Source organism: Tympanuchus pallidicinctus, unplaced genomic scaffold (genome assembly GCF_026119805.1).
Source record: "Tympanuchus pallidicinctus isolate F22 unplaced genomic scaffold, pur_lepc_1.0 scaffold35, whole genome shotgun sequence".
In the NCBI taxonomy this organism is placed as follows: domain Eukaryota; kingdom Metazoa; phylum Chordata; class Aves; order Galliformes; family Phasianidae; genus Tympanuchus; species Tympanuchus pallidicinctus.
The window spans coordinates 687,218-699,692 of record NW_026294753.1 but is presented as its reverse complement, the minus strand read 5'-3'; positions in this window follow the sequence as shown (position 1 = coordinate 699,692).

The window sequence follows — 12,475 nt, the reverse complement described above, 5'->3', positions numbered from 1 at the left end:
GCAGGCCCAGGTTGCACAGCCTTTCCTCACAAAGGAGATGCTCTGGGCCTTTCATCATCTCTGTGCTCTTCGTTGGACTCCTAGGAGATCTGCCTTTTTCCAGCTGGGGATCTCAGAATTGGACAGAATTGGACACAGCATTCTGAATGCAGACTCGCTCACCTCCCTCAACTTGCTGGCAGGTGCATCTCAGGACACCAGTGGCCTTCTTGGCCACCAAGGCACACTGCTGGCTCACAGCCATCTCGTCACCCTCCAACATACCTGGATCCTCCTCAGCAGAGCTCCTCTCCAGCAGATCAGCCTTCCAACCTGTACTGATGCATGAGGTCATTCCCCCCCATTCACAAGACTCCACACTTGCTCAACTACACTCAAATCTCATCAGGTTCCTCCCTGCCCAACTCTCCAGTCTATCCAGGTCCTGCTGAGTGGTAGCACAGCCTTCTTGTGTGTCAACCACTCCTCCCAGCACTGTATCATCAGCAAGCTTCCGAGAGCAGACTTTATTCCTTCATCCAGGTCACTGATGAAGACCATACCCACAGATGAGCCTGCTCAACCTTATCTCCCAGCCCATTCCCATGGCATTCAGTTGTACCAGATGGAGTAGAAGGCTGAAGTACGACCCCTGATTAAAAACAGACATAGTAGACTTCAAGTAAAACAACCATAGAATGGCTCAATTTGGAAGGGACCTCAAGGATCATCATCCAACCCCCAAGTCTTCACACACTGTACAGAATTGTCTCTATTGGCAGGGAGAAAAAGGATTTGTTCTCCTTTCCAGCCTTGCAGGCTTAGAGGGAGGAGGGAATAAACTGGCTCAGGATCATTGACAGCAAGAGTTCTGCAGCTGGCGTGGGCAACAATGGTAGTGATGATTCAGGAGTGGAGATAGATCCAGCTCTCTGCATCAAGCATCAGCTCTTCAGGAGAGAAGAGGAAGAAAAAGTAAAACTGTGCTTTAAGTAGTGCAATCAGCAGGCTCAGTCAGCAGTTTTGTTTGTTTTTAGTGCAAATTTAGTAGTTGTGAATATCTCAAGAAGTTGCTGGCATCTGGGAATTTCAGGCTAAGACAGAGCCAGTGCTGCTGCTTTTGCTTCCCAGTACAGCAGCATCAGCAATGGGCCACAAGCCCCAATCTCACTACTCAGGATGTTGCCAGTGCAGCCCATTGATGTTCCTGGTCAATAATCTCTTAACCTAAAGGCACAGACTACATTATTCATCGAAGGTTTAAATAACACAGCATCCAGCGTTCCTATAAACCCCAAGAAGCTCATTATGGCTCTACATGGGAGAAAGCAATCATGTAAAAGCAGAGCCTTCACCAGCTTTGTTGCCCCTCTCCAGGTCCAGAAGTGTGTCCAGAGAGGAGCAATGGAGCTGTGAGGGGTCTGGAGCACAGCTCTTAATAGGGAGCAGCTGGGGGAATGGAATGGTTGGATTGAGGTTGGATGTTAGGGGGAAGTTCTTTACAAGGAGAGTGGTTAGGCCCTGGAACGGGCTGCCCAGGGAGGTTGTGGATGCCCCGTCCTTGGACGTGTTCAAGGCCAGGTTGGACGGGGTCCTGGGCAACCTGATCTGAATGTGTGTGTTTGGTGGCCCTGCTGGGCAGGGGGGTTGGAACTACATGATCCTTGAGGTCCCTTCCAACCCGGGTGATTCTGTGATGGGTCGGTCTGGAGAAGAGGAGGCTCCAGGGAGACGCTATTGCACTGCACAACTGCCTGAAAGCAGGTTGTGGCGAGGTGAGGGTTGGCCTCTGCTCCCAGGTAACAACAATAGGATGGGAGGAGATGGCCCCAAGTTGTGCCAGGAGATTGCCATGTAGGGTGTTAGGAAATACTTCTCAGAAGGCACGGTGATGCATCGAGACAAGCTGCAAGGGGAGGTGATGGGGTCACCATCCTGGAGGTGTTTAAGGAAGGGGTGGCCATAGGGATTACGGACGTGGTTTAGTGCTAGGTGACAGCTCGACTAGATGATTTTAGAGATCTTTTCCAACCTTAATGATTCTGTGATTCATTTCACAGATTTAAAGCTTCATGCCCAGCACAACAACGGGGCTCACACACCTTCCAGGCCCAGACCAGCATCTCCCACACCATCACCTTCTCCACCCCACGTATACGGAACCAGCCCAGGTCCTCCTGCTGCTCTCACACAGGCACAACCCTGCGGTGGTAATGAGAACCACACTTTCCTCCTGAGTGAGAATTCAAGAGGCTTTTCAATGCACACAGGTGCCGTGGGGTCAAGTCTCTCTCTTGGTTAGCAGGTGGAGGAGCGAGCTAAATCATTCAATGGGAGCTGAGCTGTCAGAATGAATCTGAACAGGCAGGGAAACTTAAAAGGTGTTGTTTTTGTGTTTTGTTTTTTGCAATTTTAAACATATCTTTCACATAAACAAAAAGCACACCGAATCTTCTGGCATTAGAGCACCCACAGTTTAAAAGCAAGAAATCACGGCCATGAGTGCAGAGAAGTTAACAAGGCAACGTTCTTAAAGCTGGTTTTCAGCACTACACAACCCTGTTGAAATACAGAGGGGTGTATTTCTACAAAGCAAAGCTCCACAGTGCCTACACATCAGTCAAAAGAAAGACTTAAAGCACACAAACTAAATAATGATTGCCAAACTCTTCAGGTTTTATAGTTTGCTAACAGATGCACCAGGTAATTCAATTTAGTGGCTACATACAATATAATAACTTAATGCAGTTTTGTATTTAGCACAGTGGGTTAACCATAAAAATACAATTTACACTAATGGATATTTTAATCAGGGCAGATTCCAAACAGGAGCTGACAATTTAGCCACTTGACTTTCTTACCAGTGCTATTTATTAATGATGCTGGATTGCAGCTCAAGCAGTGGGAAGATTGTTCTCTTGATTCAAACAGCCAGTCACAGTACTATGACAGAAATAAATCACTCAGTGCATTCACTGCTTCTACAAGGCTGCCAAGCAAAGCATGGCCTCCTTCTGACTACAAGGTGCGAGGGGAATTTCCAGGGCTATGAGGCCCACTTTGCTGTCCAAGACAGCAAAGGCTTGTCCTTTCTCTTGCCCCCATTAGATGAACACTCCACAGCCTTGTTGGTGGTGATTTAAAGAGAGAGAGGAAAAAAAAAAATCTAATTTCCAACTAGGAGCTCATTCTTAACCTTTTAAAGTTAGATCTGGCTTTAATCTATTGTGTTTTGTAGCTGAAAACAAGTAGAGCTGGTGTTCTTCCACATTTTATTGCTTCTACAGCTTCACTAAACTTCCAGAGAAAATGTGGAGTGACAGACAGCACTGCTTGGCAGCCAGTGAGACCTGCTGGTACCTAACGAGATGCTAGAGCCCTCAGTAAAAGGATGCTTTTCCATGTTTGTGGTGTAAGATGGCTTGGAGCTGCTGAAGAACAGGTGGCAATAGTCACAGTTGGCCAGAATCATAAGAAAAACTGCTGAAATCCTCACACACGAGCAAGAATTTCTTACACCTCTAGAGAAAGTTTGCAGAAAGAGTCCCCAGACACCCAGAGCCCTTTGGATATCATCTTCCAAGGCACGGGTAAAACTCTGAATCAACATCCCATGCAAAGACTGCAGCCCTAATCCTCCATTGCTTCAAGCGGGCAAAGATGCAGATTTCACAGCACACAGCATGGCCTCACGTGGGACCCAGAAGGCAAAGCACTGGGGTCCCCAATTTGACAGCATAGCCGCGTACTCCTGGCACAGAGGAGCTTCTACAGCCATTTGTATGCTGTCGGTAGACCTCTCCATGTGCCACCTCCTTACCTTAGCTAACATATTTAATGAGCTAACCTTTTATTGGCTTATTGTTTTAAATTCCTGTATTTTAAAAGAAATTAGCGTCAGGCAACTGCAGCGATGATAATGTTGGGTAATTTAAACCCATTAGCAACAAAATAGAGGTTCCCCACTGCCTTGTAAGGTTATCACCTGCAGGGCATCTCCTCTCACAGCACCCAGCTCACCCTTTCAGAGTCACCAGACACGGGTACAACTTCTCATACAGAACACTTCATAAACGGAGAATTAAAGTTACCTGGAGCTTAGTTAAAAATAAATGCCAAGGTTTACACACTGCTGGTAAAAGCATTAATGTCTTCCTATTGCACTTCTGTGATTTCTGTACGGTTGCAGTATCTCAGCACCATGGTGCAAAACGTTTCTTAACGGAGCACTGTTCGGATGCAGGATGCGTTGGGGCGGTCATCCATCCGCCCGGCTCTCCCCTATGCATTTTCATGGAATCGTTAAGGCTGATAAAGACCTCCTGACCACCACCTCCAACCCCCACCGTGCCACTGCCCGCATCCCTCAGCGCCACGTTCCCACAGCTCCGGAACACCAGGGACGGTGACCCCACATCGGCAGCGTGTGCCAATGCATCACCACTCCTTGGCAGAAGAAATCGTTCCCAATATCCAACCCGGCTCTCCCCTGGTGCAACGCGAGGTCGTCACCTTTCATCTTTGTACACCGAGTGAATAATCAAAGCGGACAGGGGGAGAGGGAAACGCACTTCTCCTCATCTGATGCAAAAGGCAGAGAACCTCGGGAGAGGAACTTCGTGCAGGTGGGCTCGCAACCCTTTTGCACTGAGGTCCACGTGGGAACCAGCCCACCAGCCCCAAGGCAGCACCGTGGCCAAGCTCACCTGGCACTCACTGCTGGTGTCTGCGTTCCTCTGAAGCTCCTGCCGAGAAAGCACTTAACAGCGGCTAAATCCCACTAAGAGCCAGGCAGTTCTGAAATACATTCCTTCCAATCTCAGGAAACAGAGCTTCCTGCCCCGCAGCTCGCTGGGACTCAGCCCGCTCAGCCTCGGAGGAGGGATTTTGCCGCAGGGCTCAGGACCATCCGCCCGAAGGTTGAACCACGTGGAAGAACACAACGAAACCCGAAGGACGGGTCAGAAATTCCCTTCGGTTTCATTCCCGTGAACCAACGACCCTGCACAGCAGGGGAAGAGCCTCGCCAACCCCCCCCAGCTCTCATTAATTAGCACCGTTCGGCGATTGCTGCAATGCCCCCAATCCCGACCACATGCTGGCAGGGGAGCCAAAATCACAAGCGGCGCTTCATGCAGCTGCGAAGTGCAGCAATTGTTGTAGATTGGCCACGAGTTGCGCAGCGATTATGACACCCATTAACGAAATCCCACCTGTGCCTTGTTAAACCAGCTCCGGTTTTTCCCTGGGAGTTTCCAAGAACATTTCTAACATTTTATTTTATTTTTTCCAATCTGCACGCGGAGCTGTCATATGATTTTGCCGCAGGTTTCTGTACGTAACTGCACTTAACTAAAATGACTTTATGCTTTAAATTAAAAGAGAGAAAGAGGAATCCTTGAGGACTTCAGTCCTTCAGTGGCAGCCTGCATCGTCACAAGAAAAGGAACGAAAGCAGCAATTATCACTTCCTTGCTTGCTCAATAGCAATTCGCGAAGCAGTCAATAACTGAAGGCGATGCCGGTTCATCACAGAGGCAGCTGTAGGGGAGGCTCAGCCTGGGACACCACAGCCCCGTGCACATTCCTGATCTTCATGGGGGAAAGAGGAGAAGGAATGGGGCGCCTCTTATTTGTTGTTATGGACAGCAAGAACCCCTCGAGATTTTGGGGTTGTCTTGTTCGGGTTTTTTGTTTGTTTGTTTGTTTGTTTTCTTTTTTGTATTCCTGATAAGCAGCATAAGCTGATGGTACCTTGGGGCTGAAAGCATGACAGAACTTCAAGGAAGGAAATGAAGGAAGGAAAGGAAGGAGAGAAGGAAGGAAAGGAAGGAGAGAAGGAAGGAAAGGAAGGAGGGAAGGAAGGAGAGGAAGGAAAGGAAGGAGGAAAAGAAGGAGAGAAGGAAGGAGAGGAAGGAAAGGAAGGAGGAAAAGAAGGAGAGAAGGAAGGAGAGGAAGGAAAGGAAGGAGGGAAGAAAGGAAAGGAAGGAGAGAAGGAGGGAAGGAAGGAGAGGAAGGGAAGGAAGGAAGGAAGGAAAGAAAGGAAGGAAGGAAAGGAAGGAGAGGAGGGAGAGAATGAAGGAAGAAAGGGTCAGATGCATATTCCAGTGCAAAGTGCTGTAGCTGCAGCACTGATGGGCGCAGGGCAGAGCAGTGCACAGTGCTGAGCATCATATGAGGCAGCTCAGCACTTCTGAGCCCGGATGGGAAATCTCCCCTTGCACTTTTGAGGGGTTGGAACAGCAGATGCTGCGCAATGAGAAAGGAGTTTCCATAGCAAGGAATGATGTGGGTCTCACTCTTGTCCTTTGTACCCTTATTGCCCTGTGCAGGAGGCTGAACCTAAACCAGAATACTCCTCCCCACCTCCACAAACAGCATCAAATTCAGTCCAAGTAATAAAAGCAGACCTTCTCAGCATATACCCACATCTGCAGACCTTCCTGGGAAAGAAAGGAGCAAGGTCTGCCATTGCTTCCAGCAGGTTTTGCTGAAAGCAGACCCACTGTTGGACCTTCTGGCTCCATTGCCAGTGCCAGTGATCCTCTTTGCTCTTCAGAACACAGATGATAAAAAGCACAGAATCTCTCTTACAAACAGCACTGACACCTGAGGTCCAGACAGCCCAACCACACGCTTTGGGTCACTGCAGCCTATCAGGCATTGCATAATTATATCCAGAGAGGAGCTTGTTTGGTGCAGCATAAAGCTCCTTCCATAGCCAGGGATGCTGCAAGAAGTTTATTGTCAGAGGAAGCCCATTTGGTGCTTGGCTTCCCAGTCTGATTCTATTGCCATGTATACTCCATTCAGTGCTTCAGCAACAGGGTTTAATCTCTTTTCTCCCTTCTACTTTTTTTTCTCCTCTTTATTCTGAGAAAGTTTTGGTTTTCCTGGCAGCCTTTTTATCACCCCACCACCTCCTACCCTCTCATTCAAGGAGGTTTATTTAAAACCAAAGCAGCACATGACCATAAGGGTTCCTATTTGACATAATGAAGTTATTCAAGATGTTTACTCAACAAAAAATAGACAGTGAGCTCACCTTGCTGTTGTCAGCTACAGCTAACTACTGAGTTTACTGCACGTAGCCACAAGGCAAAGCTTCTTTGTGCTCTGTTCCTATTGCTCAGAGACCCACAGCAGCAATAGGTTAACAGGGGCAGTATCAGTGCTGAAATGATGCTACCAGCAGCCAGGGGTGCTGCCCAGAGAGGTGGTGGATGTCCTTGGAGACGCTCAAGGTGAGGCTGGATGGGGCTCCGAGCACTGATGGAGCTGTGGGTGTCCCTATTTATTACTGGGAGTGGGAGCAGATGACTTTAAAGGGCCCTTCCAACTCAAACCATTCTGTGATTCCATGGTTTGCACGTGGTATCATTCTGCAGGGCAGCTCCCTGCTGCTGCTCCCATCCCTGAGATGCAATGCTTCTCCCTCTTGTAAAAGCCCAGCCAAAAAAAGCATCAAACTGCTCAGAAGTGAAATAGGGACGCCATCAGCCTACCAGCAGCTCCACTATTTCTTGCAACATGTCATTTTCTTGTCTAATTTGTCAGAGAGTTTCCTCCTAAATCCAGAAACAGAACATTGAATCGTCTGGCACCCAGCTGCCACGGTGCCCACTGCCTCTGCGGGCACCAACCTCTCCTTCCACAAGCTCCACAAACACTTGAAACGTGGGAAGACATCAACCCCATCATTATACGTGGGGAGGAAGTAGGAGACCAGACACAACATCCTGCAGGACTCCCCAAAGGCTGACAAGAGCCATCCTCGAGGCCTGCTCTGGGATTCCCCCAGCATCTTGCTCTCATGTTAAAATGGGCACAAAACAGTGGATAACTTTGTTTTCTATAACAGCCAATGGCATCAAGACCAATAGCAAGCAGAGCATCGTTTGACACTGGGTTGAAGCTTCATGGCCTACACTGAAGGAGCTTCATAAGGAAATGGGTGCCAAGAATTTCACTCTACCTTGGTTTTCTCATCCCAATGCAAATATTTAAGGGGCTGTTTTCCACGCACAGATTTCCTTTTAGAATGAGGGCAGGCAGTATCCTGAGGAACTGGAGACAGGGAAAGCTGTGTTATCAAGGAGGACAGCAGCAGTGCATCAGGAGGTGTGTTTTTAAATCACTGTCCTCTGGGACAGGGATTATCCAGCATGAGTTAAAACACACTGCCTGTGTTTTCCCAATAGCATCCCAACAGCTCAGGTTCACGCGCAGGGGTACTTACAAACAGATTAACATGTGCTTTGGATTGATACGGTTGCCATGGCAATTAGCAATAAACAATAAGCCTCAGACCCCAAATTTTGCCCAAGGTTCGAGTGAGATTTTGTAATTTTTTGCATAAATATGCATTTTTCACACACAAACACCGCCCTCTGCTGCATGCTGAGGCCGATGCTGGGGAGCAGATTTATGCACGTTGCCCCTGGCAACGCAGTTGTTGAAGGTGATAAAAATTCTCATGTCTCTTTGGCTTAGAAAGTGCCAGTGCATCAAAATGCAAATGATTCAGCCTCCTGCAAAGGTCGTTTGAGGTAACGGATATGTTTAACTCCTGTATCTCCGCAGAGGAAACGGTGCAGTTTGAAGCACGCGGTGCTTCGATGCTTGGGGCATATGCTGTTGTCAGCTTGCTGGAGTCTGGGGGGATATTAAGAAGCCTGCTGCCCACTCCTGTAACATTTCTGGTCTATTTTATGTGAGAAGGAGGTCAAGTTCATGCTGGAACAGAATTTCTTACCCCATAACACAGCCCCAGCTTGCAGAGCGAATCCCACCACGCACGTTCGCTCTTTTCCCTGGAGGCACGTGCTGTTTCTGTTCAAGGAGAGACTTATTCCAAGTAATGCCCCAGCTGTAACCAAAATGAAACGTTTTTGCTGAGAACCCTCCTAAAGCTTGATTGATGGAAAGCAGCAAGTTAGAGCTTGGCATTCCCTTGGACAGACTTGGCGTCCCTTGGGTAGACCTGGTGTCCCTTGGGTGCCCAGTCCGAAGACATGTTCAGCTTCCCATTCAGAGAAAAAATGCAATAAATACACAGAAATAATCAAGATGGATCTCCCAGGGAACAAGCTGAGCAGCCTTGCACTTCTAAGTTTAAGGTTGGATCAGACCCAGTGATGAAAGGCTATTGGAACCTGTACCATCTACTGGCAGTGCAAGGTCTGATGTCCTCTTACTGCTCCCAGGTTGACAGCTGCTTATTTTCAACCCCATCATGTAGCAGCCTCACAAGAAAACAATTGGTTGGGCCATGAAAGAACTGACGTTTTATTGGCTGGTATTGATGCTGGCTTGTATTGATAGTGACTGGTGAGGACTGCATCAGGGAGGAGCAGCTCAAAATTACCACTTTGAATGGTCATGTGTTATTTCAGTAGGCAGGACTATCCATCTCACACTGGAATCAAATGATTCAAGTCTGATTACTCTGAAATTGCTATTTTGATAAAAGAACCAAATGGCCTTTAAAATTAATACATTATTTCACTAGAGGCAAAATCTAATTTCAGTTTATATTCCAACAGGAAAAGAAAAGACCAAAAAAAAAAAAAAAAGAAGCTGAATACTTAAGCAACCCTTCTTCCTTTGCGTTTATTCCTCAAATGGCAGCCAATGACTTTAAGGGAAATACATTTGGAGCTGAAGTGGTAGAATGCATTGAATGGAGGAAAAACTTTGAACAGCACAGAAGGAATTGAGATGATCTCATCCTCCCCACGCTCTGATAGGTTTCCTTTTCATTTGTGCTGGTTTAGAAATGCCCCCTTTTTCTGTTTGTTATTGTACAGAGAGCCTCACAAGAGTTAACACTTTAATCAACCCATTGAAAAAGTCAAGTTAATGTTTTGCTCCTCTTGGATCACAAGTGTCTGCTGCACCGTTGCACCACAATCTAAGTATGGTTTTCATTTTTTTCCTTATTTTGAGGGAAAGAAGGATCGAACTTCACTTAAAAGCTGTGTTTCAACCTGCCCTACTGTTGGCTTGTGTATTGATGCACTCTATAGCAAAAAATACTGCTTACTGAAGAAAACAAATTCGTCTTGCAGAAAACCCTTCTGTTGGCCCCTGGAACTCCAGAACAATAGCAATGATTGTAGTGAAGCCTGACTGCAACACTGGGATCGGAATCATAACTACAGAAGCTTTTGGGAATCAGTGGGCTGAGCTTGGAACAATGTTGGGTCTGAATCTGGGAAAGAGGGGCTCCCAAAGGTTGCATTGGTGTAGTGCCTACCAAGGGCAAAGACATGATGCAAAGCACTGTGCGCTTCCAGGAAGGGGCTGGGGGTGAGAAGCACCTGTGCATTTGCCTACAGCCCACACTTGGCTTCTGTAGCTCCTCTGAGTCACCCTGAAACGGCCCCTCAGTCTCAGGCAGGGGTGGGAGCTGAGGTCCTGCTTTGTGCCAGCACTGGATTTGCTCTAAGACCGAACCAATGCATACAGCTCAAACTACAACCCAAAGAGCACCACACAGAGAACTACAGCAATACGATTTCCGTTCTAATTGTTGTTTTCTCACACTGAGCTCTCAATGTTTCAGCTCTAGCTCTGCAGCTTTTCTCCTACTTGTTCCATTGCTCCATTTCCTCAAGCGCTGAATCTAAATAGGAGAGGTGAAAAAGTCGTAAAGACAGCTCTGATGAACATTTCATGTGTTGAAATACAGTATGGAACATAGAATAAACATAGAACCATGGAGAAGACCTCCAAGATCACCCAGTCCTACCATCCACCTACCACCAGTATTTCCCCACTAAGCCACGTCCCTTAGTACCTCATCTGAATGCTTCTTGAACACCTCCAGGGGCGATGGCCCCACCACCTCCCTGGGCAGCCCATCCAGTGCCAGTCCATTCTCCTGCAGGAGAAATTTTTCCTAATATTTGACCTGACCCTTCCCTCACACAACGTGAAGCCATTCCCTATCGTTGTTACCTGGGAATGGAGGCCAACAACCACTTCACCACAACCTCCTTTCATGGAGCTGTAGAGAGCAATAAGGTCTCCCTTGAGCCTTCTCCAGGTGGAGCCATCCCATTTCCCTCAGCCTCTCCCCATAGCACTGCACTCCAGAGCCCTCAGGGCTCCATTGTCCTTTTCTGGACACACTCTGGGGCCTCAATGTCTTTCTTGTAGCGAGGGGCCTCACCAGTGCCAGTACAGAACAGCAATCACTTATATAGACTATAGAACATGGAACACAGAATATAGAACATTGGAAGGGACCCCCAAAGCCCAGCTAGTCCAATGATCCTAAAACGTTACAACTCCTGATAAATTTTGCAGTCTCTCTAGAAAATTATCTCTAAAACAAGGTAATGTTTCACTGAGATGCACTCCTATGATAACGAGCCCAGAACTTTCTTCCTTTCAGCTGTTAAATTCAGATTGCATCTTATGCACTATAAGCTTATCTCTTCACTTAACATTAATCTTTACCAGGAATTTATATAGAACAAACCTCCCTGTATTTCAATGTTTAGTCTGGTACAGGGAATGTGTATTCTCTGCACAAGCCTATCTCGTTCAACACGTAACATTTCACTTAGAATAACCAACCCATTTTGGGGAGTCCAGAGACGTAGCATATTTTGGATGGAATTTTATCTCCAAGTCCCTATTTAAATTGGCATAAAAACGCTTTTAATTTTGAACAAGCTTTAAGAAAAAAATCCCTGTTAGTGAGACTTCAAAATTCTTGTGGTCTGAAATCCATTCAAAGATGAACTTATTCTGGATTGTTTAATAAAGTTTGTCTGCCCTATAAATCTGTGATGGTGCTGTGAGTGCCCCAGTAACTCCAGAAGGCCAAAGGTGGACAGAAAGGCAAAAAGTTCCCTTTTTTTTTCTTTTCTTTTTGAGGAATTGATGCAGTGGTACCTCACTCTTTGGAACAAAGAGGAGAAAAAAATAAGCTGAGGGGCACTTTGTAACAAATATCCATGTGTAAAAGGGGTGTTTCTACTCAATACCACGGATGAAATACGGTTTTGTTGGGCATTGCTACAGGATTTCATCAGTCTGTGCATGGATTTTGCTCCACTGAGGGGCTACGGCAGTCTTCGGTGGAGTAGAATCTCTTCATATTTATGGGTTTTATCATGTGCTGCTTTATACTGAGTTGTTCAAAGAGGACCACTGACCCTTTGAAAATCCCCCTGCAGAGATCCTTGCCCAAAATGCATGGAACAGAAGGTACCACCCCAAGCTATCATTAGGTCTGTGGGAGCAGGAGCAGAAACTGTGCCAGACCCATTTCTCCTCCATTCCTTTCACATTCACTAGCACGACTCCAGCCCAGGGATCTTCCTTTCTTTCCTCAGTGCAGGGCCACATTGCAAGCAGTGGAATTCCCTGTGGCTCCCTCCATTAAAGTTTGCAGCTTCACACCCCTCTCCAGTTACAGCTGATGGCTGCACAAAATCCTGATGGCGTCTCATATATGTTCCCATATATTTGCTCATGCATA